Source organism: Pseudorca crassidens, unplaced genomic scaffold (assembly GCF_039906515.1).
Source record: "Pseudorca crassidens isolate mPseCra1 unplaced genomic scaffold, mPseCra1.hap1 Scaffold_1025, whole genome shotgun sequence".
Classification (NCBI taxonomy): domain Eukaryota; kingdom Metazoa; phylum Chordata; class Mammalia; order Artiodactyla; family Delphinidae; genus Pseudorca; species Pseudorca crassidens.
In genome coordinates this window covers 47854-66714 of record NW_027135954.1, presented here as the reverse complement: position 1 = coordinate 66714, position 18861 = coordinate 47854, and the positions used below count along the sequence as shown (strand labels likewise).

At 45.0% G+C, this 18861-nt stretch overlaps 1 long non-coding RNA gene across 2 annotated transcripts; it reads left to right on the top strand.

Moving 5' to 3' along the window:
* Window positions 1-4475: 4475 nt before the first annotated feature.
* On the top strand, window positions 4476-15662 carry LOC137217941 (uncharacterized). Of its 2 annotated transcripts, none has more exons than XR_010940342.1 (3): window positions 4476-4601; window positions 13063-13153; window positions 14123-15662. It is a non-coding gene; the product is annotated as an uncharacterized lncRNA (long non-coding RNA). The 2 variants fall into 2 exon arrangements; XR_010940341.1 differs by lacking the exon at window positions 4476-4601 and adding an exon at window positions 8662-10362.
* Window positions 15663-18861: the final 3199 nt, after the last annotated feature.

Genomic DNA, 18861 nt, shown 5'->3' with positions numbered 1-18861 from the left:
GGGAAAGCGCAGCGGGCGCCTTGGGCCGGCGCCTTTGGGGCGCCCTTTCGTGCGCTCGGCTTGCGGGGGACCGGCCTCCAGGCGACCCGGCGGGGAGGCCCGCGCGACCCGGCCCTCGCGCGGGCTCCGTGTGTGTCAGTTTGTGGAAAGTGTGTCGCGGCCGGGGTCGGGGTCGGGACGCTGGGACCACCTGGGAGCCGATGTAGAGGGATATGATTTCCATTTTCAAGGCGCATTCATCCTATGCAGGGAAACAGCCTAACATAAAATTTGCCTAACAAAAAATATATTAACAGGTGGAAAGACTATCTCCCAGTTGAACAGCGGATGCCTGGGACTCGTTTCACTGCTTTCAAAGTTCCTTTAAAAAAGGTGAGCAAAAGTTAATACCGTATTCTTCCAGAAATCTGAATTCACCATATAGAGCCCTGGCTCTCAACCCCGTCGTACTCCATTTTCCCTTTTTATAGCAAATACTTTTTAATACCTCTTTGACTATCCAGAAATGGGATTCATAGACAAATACAACCAACTTTTGTACTTAATTAAAAAACAAAAAAAACAATGCAATGCCCTAACTATAAATAAAGAATAAAGTAATTTATAAGAAAGTAATATGTATCTCAGTATGTAAATGTTTGGGGATGACTATACTAGAAATAAAGAAATAGTCAGTTACTTGTACCATGAATGCAATAAACTATGGACTTTGATTGGTAATGATGTGTCAGTGTTGGTTCATGAATTCTAACAAATGAAGCACACTGGTATGGCATGTTGATAATGGGGAAGGCTGTGTGGGGTGAAGGAGAGAGGGTGTAAGTGGGAACTGTGTACATTTTGCTCAGTTTTGCTGTGAATCTCAAACTGCTCTAAAACGAGTCTACTAATTTTAAAAAAAGTGTGTGTTGCTGACACTTGAATAACCAAAGAGATCAATGGAACAGGGTACATGTATAAGCCAAATACATGAAAGAATATTTAGCAGTGAAAGCCATCCTTCCTATATGTAGATATTCAAGAAGTATTTATTTCTGTGTCTATTTTCAGGCACTCTGCTTGGAGCTGGCAATACAGTGGTAGGCAAAATGGATGTGGTCCCTGCCTTCTGGGAGTTTAGAGTCAGGTTAGGAGACCAACATGAAATAAACAAACACAGAAATAACTATATAGAAGTGAGCTTATTTTCTTCCGTCTAATCTCTCTGGAAGAAAGGATTGTAATATCGCTTGTAAACTCCAGAGGAGGAAACTTTACTTTGAATCTCATATGTTAGCATCACAGGGTTTGAATAAATGGATAATGTAGTACAGGATTTTAAACATATGTTCTTCCTTATTTTATTCTTTCTGACAGAGTTTTGAAAAGAATCTTGCTCCAGAAGAACGTTTCTCCCCCTTGGATCTCTTAACAAAATCCAAGGACAGAATGAAGAACTTGGGCTGATGATTGACTTAACAAATACTCGCCGCTATTACAAGCCAGAGGTAAATGGAAGCCGTAATTGAAAATGACCTTCTTTCTGATACTGTAATAATTCATGGTAGTTCAGTAATTATCATCTTATGCTAAGGTGAATCCTGGCCTTCTCTCGTGGGTTCAAAAAGGGAAGCTAGTGGTTTCCTTAAATACACATTTGTAATTGCTGTTTCAAAATGAGATTAAAGATATGAATTGAACTATAGTATTTGGCAGTAGGCTCTAGATATGCTTAAGAAATTCTATAAGCTTCCATGTTCTATATTTTGAAAATGAAGTAAACTTTTAGTAGTTACAGTAGTATCCTAAAAGGAAAGGTATGTCCATTATGTCTTTAGCACTTACTTTAAGCAGTTGCTTGAGCGTGTTTAAGCATCACTGTAAAAGACAGTTGTTCTCTAAGTTTTATGCTTCCTTTTCCTAATGCCTTCTGATATAGTACAGAAACCCATAGATTCTCTTGGCCCATGTAGGACATTCCAGTGCAAAAGAATTATCCTTCTTCTGACCTGTTCCATGGCCTTGGGAGACAGTAACACCTAATGTCTTTTAATATTTGTAGAGCAGTTTGCCATTTAGAAAGTTCTTTCATATCCATTGACTTAGTTAATCTTCACAGCAATCCTTTGCTCTTGAAGTGGAAGTAGTAGTGCTATCTCCTACTGAGTGCTTACCCTGCACTAAGCTCAGAGGATAGACAACTACAATTACTAATTTTACAGACGATGAAACTGACTCTCGGAAAAGGAAGAATTGAAATTTCAGCTCTGTTATTCCTTTTTTTTATTGTGGTAAAATATAGAGAAATCATATTTATTTTAACCATTTATAAATATGCAGTTCAGTGGCATTAAGTACAGTTACAGTGTTGTGTAACCATCACCGCTGTCTATAACCAAAACTTTTTCATCATCCTCGACAAAAACTCTGTAACCATCAAACAGTAACAACCCCATTTTCCCTCCCACCAACCCTTGGTAACCTCTATTCTATTTTCTGTCTCTGTGAATTGGCCTATTCTAGGTACCTCGTGTAAGTGGAATCTGCAGTATTTGTCCTTCTGTGTCTGGCTTATTGCACTAAACATCATGTTTTCAAGGTTTATCCATGTTATAGCACGTAACGAAATGCCGTTTCTTTTTTGGCTTAGAAAATCGCATTGTGTGTTATATAGACCATAGTTTGTTATTCAACGGTTGATTGACACTTGGTTGTTTTCCACCTTGTAGGTATTGTGAATCACGCTGCTATGATCATTGGTGTACAGATATTTGTTCAAATCCCTGCTTTCAGTTCTGTTAGATGTGCAGCGTAGGTAGTAGCAGAGTTGTTGGATCATACGGTAGCTCTACACTTAACCTTTGAGAAAGTGCCAAACTGTTTTCTACAGTGTCGTCTTGTTTTTAAACAATTATCACAAATTTTAAGCATATACAAAAGTATAAAAATACTGTGAGTGTTCCTTGTATACCCATGAACTCATCCAGCTTTCTTATTTACCAACTGATGGCTGTCATGTTTTATCTGTACCCCCACCTGTTTCACCCCATTCCATATTATCTTGAAGCAGCTCCGAGACAGCATGTAATTACACCTGTACGTTTTTGGTACGTGCATTTAAAATATAGGACTTTTATTCCTTAATATCATTTTTTAATATTAAATACCCAGGGAGTGCTCAAATTTGCAGTTGTCTCCTAAACGTCATAAAAAAATGTTTATAAGAATTTTGAATTAGATCCCAATAAGGTCCACACTTTGCCGTGGATTGTTAGGTCTCTGAAGTCTTGTTTAATCTATAGGTTCTCCCTCCATGTCTCTCTCACTTTTTTTTCCTCCTTGAATTTTGTTTTTAAAGAAACCAGGTAATCTTTCCCATCTAGATGTCGATGATTACATTCCATGTGTTGGTAACATATTCTTCAGTCCTTTTATTTCCTGTAAATTGGTAGTTGATCCGAATGAAGCTTGCATGTTTTGTTTTGGCGAGACAGTTTCATAGGTGATGATGTGTTCTTCCATGGAGACATATATAATTGTGTCTTTCTGTGGTATTAGCAGTCACTGATGATTCATAGCTACATCCATTAATTCAGTTGAGGCTTCAAAGAATGGTGAATTCTGTTGTTCTTTTTTTCACTTATTAGCTGGGTATATTTGTACGAGGAGAAGATTCCCCTCATCAACTGTTTGGTTGCCCAGTTGTAGAGGCATGATTCTCTTCTTTTATTTAACAGTTTTCAGAATAATGAGTTGATTCACAAATATCCTCCAGTGGTGAGCAGTTTTGTAAAATTTTATTTATTCCTATCACCGTGGACTCCGTTACAGTTATTATTCTAACTGAGGCCCTGTCTTTGGCCAGTTGGAGCTTCTCGGTGACTCCTGAGTCCTTTTGACATGACATCAGTTGTTTCTAGACTTTTTCAGTGGTCAGAGCTAGGAAATATGCATGTTTGTTTTTAATATTTTTAAAATATGTCATAGGTTCCTGCTGCTACTTTCCATTTAAATTCAGAACGAGAGAATTTTCACTTATCCTTTTCTGTCTTCTATTGATAGTCTACTTTCTCCCACCTCAAGAATACCAGTTCTCAACAATGCCTGAAATTGCCTCTATTTCCTAATTCGAATCCAAGTTCTTCTGACTCTGTTCTACTACTCTCCTTAAATCACAGCCGCTTTATGGCCCTTGAAATGTAAGATAGAACATAAGTGTAGGTAGAACTCTTTATATCATTTTGAGTTACATGTGCATTCATTCACATAGATTTGCTTTTCCTTTTTGCATGCCTGGTAACTGTCCGTTCTGCAGTTTTAATGAAAATCAAGTGATAATTACTGGTTAAAGCAGCTTTGGAAAAAATGGCTCTCATCAGAATGACTGACATACAAAGTTTAATGTACTCTCCTGGTTTATAGTCTGCCTTCTCTAATGAATTTTTTATTCTTTCCCTACAAAGGAAATAATACATATTTTCATGGTTTTGCCTTATAGGACTTACCAGAAACTATTCCTTATTTAAAAAGTTGTACAATTGGGCATCAGGTGTCAGATGACGACGCTAGTTTTAAATTCCAGTGTGTTGTTAATGGGTTTCTGAAAGAACATAAAGATAACGGTGAGTTGCTTTTGTTTTTGTTTTTGTTTTTCCTTTACCTGAACTTTGGTATGCATTTTGAGTGGGCTTGGAGGTTTTTAACATTTTTAATAGTTCTGACATTAGTGTCAAGTTGTGTTTGGTAACTTTAAGGTGGAAATGTCAGATGGTGCTAATAGAGTACGGTGTTTTTTCCTGTTTATGGTCACAAACAATTTAGTTTAGTTTGGAAAGTGATTTTTGTGAGAAATATGAACTGAACTAGCTTACTTATCTCTTTTTTAAAAATTTGAATGGAAAATACATAAAAACATAAAAATGTTCTTGTGTCCTATTTATTGGTTGAGAGGTGGAAGAAAAGGTTAAGACTCTCGGGTTCTTAGCGTACATAAAAGAGAAAACAAAAAGCAAAGGTTCCGAGTGAGACAGATCCCTAGAAGCAAAACAAAACAGAGTGGACCAGAAGAGCGGCTTCCTCATCATATATGTGTTGAAGATATTTTTGCCGCTTTTACACTTCGGTGCAAGTGAGGAAGAACACTACCACCTCTTATTCTTATCTTCAGACAGGAAGAACTTAAAAGGCTGGTGTTTTCTTGTTTCCGCTTTAAGATCTACTCTGTTGATAGTAGGTCTTAATAGCGTGTGAATTTTAAGGATCCACTTGCCTTTTTCTAGCATCTAACTATCAGAAGGAACGTGGTGTTTGCCATGTTTTAAGGCTGAGGAATCTTTTGTCTTTGGAACACCACTGACGCCCATGCGAAAGTGTTCATTTTGTCCTCTTTCTAAATTTAGCCTGAGGAGTGTGCACTTTATTAAATAAACGTAACAGACAGTAAATATTCCGTGTATATATAAAATGATGCACGTATATACATAAAACAGGGAGTAGGGGAGAAGGAATAGAGATGGAGGTGGGAAGATAGGGGATAGGAGGCGAGAGAGAGAGGGAGAGACGGGCATTTCAAGATAAATTTTCATTCTATAACCTGGTTGCTTAATGCAGGTACTAGCTCTTAAATATCTTAAGCCCTCTTCACAGATCTTCCGTGTACTTTAGCTTTAAAACTTGAGAGGCTTGGCCTGTCCTGTGATAACCAGGGTGTCTAGAAAGGAGGCAAATTATCTGATTTGTTTAAACTGTAGTCACAGAAATGTTCCCTCTTAAGATGTTAGGGCGCAGCTGCCGGCCTACTCACTTCCTCCAGGCTCCTTTGTGTGTGTTCTGTCTGTTCCGCGTGGGCTAGAAGATCCTTACAAGTGCATGAGAACACATTTGTAAACCTTGATTGTTCACATGTTATACCAAGTGTAGTCCATTGCATATGCTGACTCCTCTGTGGGTCTTCTGCATGCAGTGGGCTAACTTCACCATGCTGTCTGCCATTGCAGTCTCAGGACCTTAGTTATGATCCATTGGTGACTCTCCTCTGCTGTAAGGCCCTCCCACAGGTGCCAGGCTCACTGATAATGAGGAGGAGACTATACTATGCACTCCCTAGGATTGGTAGAGACTCAGAAAATAAATTGTTTCAGTAAACACCGAGAGCCTTATAGGTTTGTTGTTAGGGCACGGGGATACAGAGGTGAGTAGAAGTCTTTGTTCAGTAGCAACTTACAGTTATCTAGGAAGAGAAACATGTAGTGAGTATAAGTGGGTTAATTATGATAAAAGAATCAAGTGCAGCAGGAACATAGAGGAGAAAGTGAGGAAGGCCTGACTGAGGAGACAGCGTTTGAGCTGGGCTTGGGGGAAGAGGATTTTGCCGGAATGAGGAAAGGACAGCCCAGGTATTGGGGACAGGTACAGAAGGCACAGGGCTTGAACTTGTGCTCTGGAGGGGCAGCCTCTGGTGTGACTAGAGGGTAGTGTGAAAGGGCAAAGAAGTCATACATTGATTTTCAGCAAATAGTTGTATAACACCTTCTAAATTGAAGGCACTGTTCTAGGAAGTAGGAAGAGAACAAAGTTCTTGCCCTTATGTACTTTCCATTCTAGTGGGGGAGAGAGATGAATAAATAAGTCAATATATGGAGTGTCAAGCGGTGGTAAGTGCTTTGGAGAATAACAAAAGAAGATGAAGAGGTGAGGGAATGTGGTAGGTGATCAGGGAAGTCCCCTCTATTAAGATGTCGATTGAGCAGAGCCTTGAAGTGAGAAACAAGCCATTGGCTATCTGGGAGAGTGGAGATGGGGTGGGAGGGTGTGTTCTGGGAGAGTGGAGATGGGGTGGGAGGGTGTGTTCTGGGAGAGTGGAGATGGGGTGGGAGGGTGTGTTCTGAAGCAGAAGGAATAGTAGGTGCAAAGTCCCTGAGGCACGACTGTGCTTGGCATGTTTGAGGAATAGTAAGGAAGCCAGTGTGGCTGGACAGGGGAAAGTGAGTGAGGGCAGGGCAGTAGAGAATGAGATCAGGGGAGGCTGGCAGGGCAAAGGAGGGAGGTGGATGATGTAGGTCCTTGGAAGTCATAGTTTGAACTTCTAATTCAGTTGGAGAGACAGACTGATACTTGTTTATAAAGAGTTCTCAATGCTATGCTAACAACCTGGGCTGTATTCTGTGCTAAGTGAAGATGTTCAAGCAACAGAGCAATCCAGCCAAGTTTATATTTTAGAAAGATAACAGCGTCACTATCCAAGACACATTGTAGACTATGTATATAGTATGTGTATAGTGTGCTGCTCTTCTATAAACTACAGGATACCTGTTACGTACAAATACTTACATACAAGATACAAGTGTGAATGTAAGCACTTGGGAAATATCTGGAAGAACCACACAAGGAACTGGGAGAGTCGGACAACTTTCCATGTCCCGTATGATTGGAATTCTGAAGGGTACACACACGAACTAATGGACGTGTGCTCCCAGCCTCCGGCTAAGGAGGGAAATTGCAGGCATCAGAATCCTCTTTACCAATCAAGCGCGTTAATCCGCCTGCGTGCTGAGAGTCATCTCGAGACGCCCCGCGGTGGCGCATGCGCGGTAGGAGGAGGTCCGCGAGCTGCGTGGGCTTGTGCCTAGGCGCCTGTGGTTCGTGGCCTTGTGCTGGCACCGGGGACGCCGGGTTGGCGACTTTGGCAGTCCTGGCGTTGGGTGGGCGGTATCTTGGGGGTGACATGAGCCAGTTCGTCGGCCACGAGGAAGGGCGGAAAGCACATCCCGGAAAGGTAATACGCCTTGGCCCCTGGGCGTTGCCGGTGGAGCTCAGAGCCCCTGGGCCTGGGCTTCGTCTCTTGTGCTGTCGCCTGTCACAGTGGCCCCCGCGCGCTGGCCCGTCCGCGCTGTGCTAGGGGGTACTGGTCGTCTCGCGGCTCAGTTCACAGTAGCTGAAAGGGACAGTGTGTGATGTTCTGGTTTCTCCCCATCGTTTTAAAAGGGAGGCTCTGGCCATTGCTCCTCGGGTAAAATGCAGGGGGACTGCTTTTTAAGATGGGACTGTCAGTGTTGGGGACCCTCCTTAATTACCAGGATGGAATCCCCTTCAGTTCCTCAAGCTGTGTTGTTTAGGCACAGAAAATGTGAGTAATAGTCACTGGAACTGAGTTTGAGTGAAAAAAGGCACCGGTACCGCCGAATTTTCCATCGCAACAGTTGATCTGTGTTGTCTCTTGGAATTATAAAGGGCGTACAGTTGCTTCCTAACCGGTGTCCTTTGAGAGCTCTACCTCTGTACGTTCAAAGGATTAATTTTGAGGCTTTGCTCATACGTGTAGTAAACCCTTTAATTCCCTAAGACCTTCCTTTCCTCCATCTCATACCCCATTAAGCCCGCTTCAGTTTATCTCCTGAATTTCTTCTGAATCTGTCAACTCTTCCTCAACATCCTAATACCGAACTTGCCTGTCTGTTGCAGTGAGGTCCTAACCAGTGTCCATATATCTTGTTTCCTTCCAATCCATTCTTCACACAAGAAACCTTAAAAGCAAGTTGGGACATTGCTCATAAACATGGCTCAAAAACATTGTTTTGAGAATAGAAAACAAACTGTTGGCCTTTCACACTCTGCGTGGTCTACAATCCTGTCTGCTTCTCTGCTACGTGGACTCCAGCTTGGTGCCTCTCCAACTTTCCTCTCTAGTTTCTAGGATCAGTCACTTTCTAATTTCTCCCTTCTCAAGTTCAGAGTCTTGTCAGTTTAGTCCCTTCCCTAACCACAACATCTATTAAGGTGACACAGCAAAGTGATGAAAGTCTCGACGGTCTGGTTTTCATCCTGGGTTTCTGCCCGCTACTTACTGTGTGGCATTAGACAAGCTATTCAACCCCTCTGGGCCTCAGTTTCCCCCAAAACAGGTGAATATTATGAACATTACCTACCTATAGGGTTGCCATTATGAGGATTAAGTGAGTTAATATTTGCTAAGCACTTAGAAGATTACTTGTTATAGTCTAAGCACTACAGTTGTGCTTGTTAATAATAATAAATGCAATTCCAAGCGTATAACTTACTCAACTTTCTGTCATAACTTTGAAGTGTTGGTCTATCTGTTGGCCAGCGTTGCAGGTAAATGAGTCGAGGCATGGGCTGAGGCATTGCTACCAGTGAGTGGTGTGTTCCCAGAACTAGGAACAGCCGTGTGAAATAGGTAGCGGTTCTACGTGGAGACAGGGCAGACTGGAAAATGACAGCGCTGGGAAGGAGGTGTGGTGTCCATAGGTTTGGTGTCAGAGCTGCTGCCTGCTGAAGCACCGATGCCGGCCTAAGCCGTAAATGGGGGGGGGGGCGGGCTGGGGAAAACAGGGGCAGAATGGAAAGGGAAAACAGGGGAAGAACGGAGAAAGATAGCCTAGGGAGGAGGTGTGGTGTCCATAGGTTCGGGGTCAGAGGTGCTGCCTGCTGCAGCACCGATGACACCCGAAGCCGTAAATGGGGTGCTGGGGAAAAGGGGGGCAGAATGGAAAGGGACAACAGGGGCAGAACGGAAAACGATAGCCTGGGAAGGAGGTGTGGTGTCCATAGCTTCGGGGTCAGAGGTGCTGCCTGCTGCAGCACCGATGACACCCGAAGCCGTAAATGGGGTGCTGGGGAAAAGAGGGGCAGAATGGAAAGGGACAACAGGGGCAGAACGGAAAACGATAGCCTGGGAAGGAGGTGTGGTGTCCATAGCTTTGGGGTGAGATGGGCTGCCTGCCTGATCTGAGAAAAGCGAGTGAAAGTGGGAGAGCTTCTCCCTAGCTGCTAAGTCTTCTCAAGGTCTAGCACGCACTGAACACTGGCCGGCTCAGCCTGGGTGTTGACATTGCACTGTACGTGTCACAGAGCAAGGGCGGGTCAGGGGGTGGTATGGGGGCCCCACACAAGCCCAGCCCCTGGAGAAACCCGGCCCGAGGGCAAAGAGCCCGACCCCTTGTGGGCTTTCTAGCGGCTGGGACTTGTCGCTGTGGGTGGCAGGTGTTTGGCACCGGATGGGCCACCATGCGGAGACTGTTGGGGACTGTGGAAGTCTTCTCCTCCAGAGCTCACCCTGCCTGGGCACCGGCTCTGCAGACCCCTCAGCCCTGGCTATGTATCGGCCAGCCCTTCCCCGCAACGGGGCCCAGAGGCCAGAGCCTGCCCAGAGCTGAGTGGAGGAGGCACCCAGAGTTTGCCAGGCTGTGGCCCGCCACCTCCGTGGACCTCCCCAGCTTGTCCGCGAGCCCTGGAGACAGGAGCGCCTTCTCCAGGGCTGCTGAGCTGCCAGCATCACCATGAGCCAGGTGGTGAAGGTTTCTGAGCCGGGGATGCAGAGCCCTGACGCGACTGGATGCTGCACCCCACGATGTCCCTTCCTGGCAGGTAGGTTCTTTCTTCACTTGTTTTTCGAAATTTGGTAAAAGAACATTTAAACCTTCGACTGTTCTTCAGGGTATACAGATGGTAGTGGCTTAGCCGGGATTCGAAGCAAGCCTGTGTGATTCCAGAGCTCGTGCTCTGGACTCTGGTGCCTCCTTATCATATATGCTTCATGTGTTACTTTTAGCCCTAAGTGCCATACCTGTAATGAACACATACACTGCTCTGTAGGAGGTGTTCTTTTGTTCAACGCGTGAATTGGTCATCCACCACACTGGGTTCTAATCTCAGAAGATAGGTCAGGGACCACCAGTTGTCAGCATAGCACCCCATCCCACATTTCTAATTGAGGCTTGCAGCCTAGATTTGTCCCTTTGGTTTAGTTTGAAGGATCCAGGTATGTAAGGCTTATATTCTAGATAAATCAGGGGCTCTCCTGAAAGGAATTCATCAATGAATTATTCTGTATGGATTAGAAGCCAGTTTCTCTGGCCTTCCTGGAGTATATCCAGTAAGGCATCTCATTCATGTCTAGAAAGCAAATATATCATTTATTGCAACTTCAGCATGGAGCGATGTATTGGTTTAAAATAAAGTACGATCAACACAATTTGGTCATTGTGAGCATGCCGGCTGGGTCCACTCTTTACTACACATATGTAACTCTAGAGCTTCTTAGGCCCCATAGAGGAGACATACTCTTGTGTGTCTAGGACAAGGGAAACATGTGTTGTTATTCAGGAGCTGGAAGCTACAGCATGACAGGAAAGAACTGAAAAATCCTGGTCTTGGTCTACACATCACTTTACCTTGTTCGAATCTTGTTTCTTTGGCTTGCTTCATTGGAGTGTCTTCTCTCTCCTGGGACTGACATTGTGTGTTATATATCAGGCATGTAACATGTAGAAGTTTCAGAACCCAGAATCATATAGATCAGTGAAAATTTATATATTTTTGTTTAAAATCTATTTAAAATCACACTGGGCATAATTCATATATTCCAAAAGTAGTTTGACCCTCTGCTCATGAGATTCTTTTTATGGTATGTCAAAGCAAATTTGGACTTCCATCCCCAATAAACTTTGAGGTTGGAGGACACAAAAGCTTTTGCTCAGACCTAAATTCTGTCTGAAGAAAAAGGGTAACTATGATAAGCCCTTTCTAACCTCTCCAGGAGCAGAAATGATTTACAGCTATGGCATTGAACCATAATTTCTTGATCTCATTTGAGAAGAGCTCAGTAAGAAACCGTGTCTTGATTTTTGTTTGTTGGTTCCCTGTTTTCTTGTCTTGCTTACCAACAATCCACTGTAATCCATGAGTGAGTATGGCAGCAGGCTGAGTGTTCCCTGGAGCTCATTAAGTGAACGTTTTTTCCTAAAATGACTTTTGTCTCCTTGTTTTCAGCCCCTCTTCTTTCCTCTGTCCTTTACTATAACCAGGGCTCAGCAAAAGCTGCCTGGCTTTGTGCAGACCCTACTTAGGGTAGTCTTTTCTTCATTATTTTATTCATGGCCCCTCCATTTCATTGTTTGCCTTCTCGAAATGTGTTGAAATCTTTCTGTGGTTGATGACTTCCACAATGTCTTGGCTTTTATTGGTTGATTAATTTTGGTATTTCTGCAGTTTTATTTAAACATGGTTTCAGGAGGACCAGAAAGTAAATATATTTCCTAGTCTGCCATCTTGAGCTGAAAATCCCTGTGGATTTTAGCATCCAATGTTCCCATGGGTAAAAAACCCAACCTTGGCATTAATAGATGTACACTCAAGATTTCAGCTTTTCTTGAGCAATCACTAAGGATTTAATATGCGGTCACTTCTAATGGGAAAATAATAACTATCTCATGGCGTTGATCTGAGGATTAACTTAGATAATGGACAAGAAAATGCTTTGTAAGGTTTTAAAATCTATAAAAAATGTTTTTGTTATTATTTGATTTGTTGCTGTTTCACCTTTAGCTGACAGTTGTTTGTGACCTTGCTTATGTGAGAAAATGCCTTCTGGTTTATTGTTTTGAAAGCCAGATGATATTTTTCAATAGCTCAATGGAAATGGCATCATTTGTGAAGTTGAAGGGTGAAGGCATAAATGTTTCTTGACATTTGAATCAACTATTGGTCTTCTGGGGCTTGTCCTTATTCTCCTGCAGTCTCTAATCAACATGGCATCCAGAGAGATCCTGTTAAAACATAAGTCAGATCATGTCACTCAAGTCTCTTCAATGGCTTCTTCACAGGAAAAGCAAAGTCCTCAAAGTGCCTCCACAGCCCTAGAAATCTGGGCCTCTGTTTCCTCTCTGACTGTTTCCTTCTCCTCTCCACTTTGCTCCCTCTGTTTTCCACACACTGACATCCTTTCTGCTCCTTGGATACTCCAAGCCCACTCTTGCCTCATTGCCTTTCCATCTGACTGTTCCCTCTGCTTGTACTATTCACTTCCCAGATATGCACCTTGCTCCCTCTCACAACCTTAGGTTCCCTCGTAAATTTTATCTTCCCCAGAAAGCCCTCAGTGATCACTTAGTTTCCGATCGCAGCCTCCTCCTACCAGCTAACAATCTCCATCCGCCTTCCCTGCTTGCTGTTTTTCTCCAGCACTTACCTGATATACTAGTTATTCTACCCATTTATTCAATTTTTATTTACGTATTTACACTTACGATTTTGTATTTGCTTCTTTACTTTTGTCTCTCCCCTCAGCTCGAGAGAGGCTATATTCATCTGTGTTAATCACTGCTGTGTTTCCTGAACATGCCTAGAAAACATCCTGAAGAAGGGTGCCTGAAATTTGGTAAGGGATCCATCAATTTTCTTGGCTGAATGAAGAAATATGTTCATAAATTACTGAACAAATCTCTGGGGTTTCTGAATTAAGGACTAATGGGAAGAGGAAGGCAAATGGTTGGGACAGGGTACTGCAAGAAGTAGTATTTGGAGTACTCTATCCTAATAGATAACATTTTGTTCATTTAAATAGTTTGAACGAGAGAGCCGGGAACTAGGGACACACAGCATCGAGGTTTTATAATGCATTCCGTAGAGTTCTTTTCAAGTGTGTTCAAATATCATTGAAAATATATGCATGCATATAAACCTCTGTTACTTGATTTAGTGCTTTACAAGAGCCCCTCAAGGAAGGGGTAGTAGCAACTCTCAGTATCCTTCCTTTATGATGAGCTTACGTTATTCAAAATTACATCGTAATTTATTTGTAACTGTGAAACTAGACTTAGTTATTTAGTAGACCCCCCCTAGAAACCTATGACGTTAATAAAACCAACAAAAATGTGTTCAGTTTCCAGTGATACACACACTACAGACTCAATTATGTGTCATCCATCTTAATGAAGGGAAGAAGTGATTTAACAAACAGAGCAAACAGAATATGAAGTTTTGTCCTCCATTAATATTAGTAATGGATAAAGTGGGCTCCAACGCCTTCAAGGTAGCTTGAGACCCATCATCTGTGTGTCATGGGCAGGGGGATGCTCGGCCAGGATGTCTTTCTCTGTCACTGAGAAAAATTTCCATAATATATAATGATACTTACTGAAACAGATATGGGGCATTTGGGTAATTAGGAATCCGTTAGCATATTTTTCCGGAAGCCTTGACTACAAAACGAAGATAGTAGATTTGGACACTTCCAGCTATGCAGAAGTTGTTTGGGTATTCATCTTTATGCCGAATGCAGTAAGCTTATTTCATCTCTGCAGCTTCCCATATACCATTTTCCCACCTCTGTTTTGTGTTTGGAAAGACTTTCAGAAATTAAAACTCAAGTTAAAAAGTGAGTGACGGGCTTCCCTGGTGGCTCAGTGGTTGAGAGTCCGCCTGCCGATGCAGGGGATACGGGTTCGTGCCCCGGTCCGGGAAGATCCCACATGCCGCGGAGCGGCTAGGCCCGTGAGCCATGGCCGCTGAGCCTGCGCGTCCGGAGCCTGTGCTCCGCAACGGGAGAGGCCACAGCAGTGAGAGGCCCGTGTACCGCAAAAAAAAGAAAAGAAAAGAAAAGAAAGTGAGTGACAACTTAAATGATATATGGACTATTTTGCTGACTTACAAGAGCATGCAGAATTAAATATGACCCAGTTGAAATGTTAATTTTATTTTAATGTGTATATTGGGGTGGAGTCTTAAAGGTGCCAGAAAACAAGCATTCACCCGTCCTGTTTGGAACTGCAGCACACAGGCACCTTCAGTTACCAGTTCTGTTCATTCCACAGAATCATCCTGGGAAAACATAACTGTTTTTTATGTACCTGGTATATATCTTAATTAGTTTGAAGAATTTCCCAAATACCTGTTAATATGTAGTTCTCCAATTCCAATCTTGCCACGTCCTGTACCAGTGACACAGCACATAGGAGTTTTATTTCTCTTTCTTTCTCTGGGTTGCTGAGAACCCAACGAGAGAACAATGGAATGGCATCAAAGAGATCAGGGTTCCTGACTCAGATTTGCCATAAAATAATAGTGTCCTCTTGGGAAAATTATAGTTATTCTAGGCCCCTTTGCTTTTCTTTACTTTGACAGAGCTGCACTAGATGACCCCAAGTAACACTGCACTCTTTGCAGTAGTAGCTTAGACGTTATTGGTTTTCTGAAACAAATGAAGACAGTGACACAGGAAACTGTGCAACATCTCTGTAACTATGTTTTCTTAGAGTTGCCTCCATTTTACAGATGATAAGATGGCTGAGCACAGAAGTAGGTGTTTTGACCAGAGGTTCCAGAGTAGATGGAACTGAACCACAAGTTTCCTTCATTCCTGAAGCTCACTTAGCCAAAACATAGGCTTCTGAATATTAAGCTGTAAAGCATATTATCAGTATGCTTTAAAAGAAGCGGTTCTTCTAGGATTTCTAATTACTAGCAGGCGGTTTTGAAATTCTTAGAAGATCATCTAATTTTGTGAGATTTACAGCTCTCTTTTCATGTCAAGCAAGTTGTATTAGTGCCAGACAATCACCTGAGCTTCTGGATGCTTCTCTGAACCTCTTGAATTTTTCTTCTTGCTATCTGAAATTCATGCCAGATAAGCCTTTTTGTAGAGAGCATGTACAGACTTGTCTATTTTCATATAAGAAAGCGATGCAGTGAGCCAGGTCGGGGATTAAGCCCTCATTCTCAGAGTGGTGTTGAGCTCCTGGTGAAATATTATCATCATTTCCTCAGAATAGAAAAGCAGTTATCTCAAGTTTTTAATGCCATTAACTATTTATACATTTATGTATAATACATATATTTATTGTACCTACGAGGTGTGCTCTCTTTGGGAAGTACAAAGCTATTTGAGACGTAAGTTGTTCGTTTGTTCGTTTTCCCACAAATACTGTGACCCTTTGAGCAGGAAGGTCTATGTTTTACTAACATCTAGAACAAGCAGCTAACACGGTGTCTAAGATGTAGTCAATAAATATGAAATAGGTAAATGAACACATTTCTAAGGAAGGGCCAGGACATGAACAAATAGAAAATTTTCATTTTCAGTCACAAAGCCACAACAGACATAAAAATGATACAGACAACAAAGTGCTACGGTCATTCAAAGAAGGCATAGAGTTGATACAACAAGGATCTCCTCTATGGCACAGGGAACTGTACTCAATATTTTGTAATAACTTATAAGGGAAAAGAATCTGAAAACGGAATCACTGTGCTGTACACCTGAAACGGACACGACATTGAAAATCAACTATATTTCAATTAAAAACCAAACCAACAGACAACAGCAACAACAAAAAACCAGAGAGGTCATAGAAGTTCTTATGAGATTCCAGAAGAGAAGAGAAGCCAGATGAGGACGGGAGAGGAGGCTTTTGAATCAGTTCAGAGGAGAAGTCACAGAGGAACGAGTCTTTGATCTGAACTTGAGATTAAGATTAAGATGAATTAATCTGAATTAATTAAGATTGCAACACAGGGATATTACAGATGAAGGTAATCACATAAACTTACTCTACTGAAACTTGCAGAGGTTATGAGTGTTGTTCAGGATCCCAAAGCAAGTGCATTGTGGAATCAGAATTTTAAGTGAGGCCTAATGAACTAAAAACAAAGAAACACAGAAACAAGCCCTTCCTGTGACACCACGTTGCCTTTGAAGTCGTTTTTCTTTGGCGGGTTGGCAGAAACTGGTTCCAGTGTTTCTTGCAGGAATGACTGGCCACAGGACTGGGCGTCGTAGCTTCCTGCCAGGCGGCCGAAGGTCGCAGGCAGGTGGGTCACTGGGACACACGCGGAGGGGCTCCTGCCCGGCTCCCTGGCCGCTCAGTGCCCCTGCCCCAGAGCGGGGGTGGGGGCCCCAAAGCAGCCTTGTCTGAGTCCCCTGCCACTAGAGAGAGTATTGGCCCAACACTTGTAGAAAATGGGGACCTTGCTGGCAGTTCAGTGGAGGGACACAAATAAATCTTTGCCGACTTTCTGCTGAAGCTCACGAGGGTTCACTCCTAAGCCTCTTACAAGGTCAGCTGCCGAGGCTGCGAGAGATGAGTCGGGGCTCGCCCTCCACCACGGGGAGATCGCTGGTTAAAGCGCTCACGAGGGAGTGAACCGCGTGTCCGCACCGACACGCACGGGCAGACCTCGTCGATGCCTTCTGTTCGGGGTATGAAGCCCTCTCCTGCCTCTTCCAGGCTCTCTAGAAAGCATGTGCAGAGCCTCCCACCCCACCCTCGGACTCCGCGGGCCACAGCTGGAGGGACCAGCCAAGGAACCGTGGCAGGAAGAGGCCAGAGGTCAGCGGGCCTCGGCCGGAGCCCGTCAGTCGGTCCCCATTCACACACCACCAGACGATCCTCTTGACCTGGGCAGTAGCCGCCAACCGACCGCTGAGGTGAGCCCGGTGCGTGCTTGGCTACCTGGCATGGCTGGGAACCCCAGGATCTCCTGGCAGAGGCGGGCATTCTCCTGGGCCGGGTCCGCGGGCGTCTGCGTGTGCAGGGCCTGAACCACCTTGGCCAGGACGATCTGGCACAGGTTGAAGAGGCCTGGGGGGCGGGAGGAAGGAGACGGGGGGCTGGCACCGTGTCCAGGCCGCGCTTTCCAGCCGGGCAGACCGGAAGCCCCCTTCCCTTCCCTCGGTCCGGCCGCATCTGGGTTGGCCTCCCGGGACTTGATGAGCTTGTCCAGCAGCTCCTGAGGGACGGTGCTGCCCGTGCCCCACCAAGACTGGCAGCAGCGCCAGGGCCTCCCAGGGCACGGCGCCCCCGGCCCCAGAGCCTTCCCTCTGGTTCTCGTCACCGGCTGTCACCAGACTTGCATGCAACGTTCTTTTCTTTTCTCTTGTCGTCTTTACGTCCCTCAGCCACGCAACGCGGTGAAGCCCTGACGCTCGCTGCCGCGTCGATACACCCTGAGAACACGATGCTCAGCGAGAGAAGTCATACACAGAAGGACACACAGGGCGTGACCCCACTGAGGAGAAACGTCCAGAGCAGGTAGATCCACGGAGTCAGCGAGTGGGTTCCTGGTTGTCAGGGGCTGGCGAGGGGACGGAGTGATAGCTAAGGGCGTGAGGGACATTTTCGGGGTGACGGAAATGGTCCAAAGCAGTAGTGACGTCTGTACAGCTCAGTAAACTGTCCCCACACGCCCCGGTGCAGCCTGTGAGAGCATCGCTCTCAGGATGAAGGGCTGACCACAGGAAGACTGAACGAGCAGTGGGTCCTGGGCCCAGACGCTCAGCTGGCGCCCCCCACGTGGGGAAGTCACGGGGACTTGCTGAGCCTCCACGGAGACTGGCAGCAGCCCCCGAGCTCACAGGGCACTGCGCCCCCGGCCCCAGAGCCTTCCCTCTGGTTCTCATCACCGGCTGTCAGCAGACTTGCAGGCAACATTCCTTTCTTTTCTTTTGTCTTTTTCCAAGGCAACTCTTGAGTGCATGTATTTAACATGCAGGGAACCAGCCCTGACTCCTTGATCTGGGTCTTCCAGCCTCTAGAGCCTCGAGGACATCCATTTCCGTTATTTACGCGCCCAGTGCCTGGGGTCTGATGATGGAAGCTGACACCGAGGGCGTCACCACGTGCGGGGTGATGTCAGTGGAAGAATCCCATGGCGGGGGCCTGCCTGAGGACCACGCACGCCCGGGCCCTCCCCGCCCCCTGCCTGCAGCCCTGCGCCTGGGAGCGGAGCTGGTGCATCGCGTGCCCGACGTCGTGGAAGTTGGTCTCCCGCTCATCATGCTGCAGCAGGGAGGGCAGGTTGGGCGTAGGCTTGGTGAAGTTGGCCACCATGGCCGCGATGGCAATCTGGCAGCTCCCATCGTGCTGTAGGCAGCCCGGCTGCAGGCCGAAGCAGGCCGCGTGCCCGGACTTCCCCACCCTGCGGAGGGACGTGGATGGGGCCCCGCTTCCACAGAGGAGCCCCGGCCCACGGCCGACAGGTTCCCCCACGCACGCACCGAGGATAGAGATCAGGTAGAACTTGCCGATGGATGACCTTGCCCGAGGCCGCGTCCCAGACCGTTTAGAGCCTCACGTCTTCGTGACACAT